Below are 259 nucleotides of genomic sequence, written 5' to 3' on the forward strand. Positions count from 1 at the left end.
TGCAGGGACATGGGGGGACACCAGGGATGCAGGGACAGGGGGGACATCAGGGGTGCAGGGGACACGGGGGGACATCAGGGATGCAGGGACGTGGGGGACAACGGGGTGAAGGGACATGGGGGTGGAGGGACATGGGGACATCAGGGATGCAGGGGACACCAGGGATGAAGGGGACATGAGGGATGCAGGGGACAGAGGGGATATGGGGGGGATGCAGGGACAGGGGGATGCAGGGACACGGGGGGACACCAGGGATGCA

This window comes from Charadrius vociferus, unplaced genomic scaffold (assembly GCF_000708025.1).
Source record: "Charadrius vociferus isolate BGI_N301 unplaced genomic scaffold, ASM70802v2 scaffold2734, whole genome shotgun sequence".
Classification (NCBI taxonomy): Eukaryota; Metazoa; Chordata; class Aves; order Charadriiformes; family Charadriidae; genus Charadrius; species Charadrius vociferus.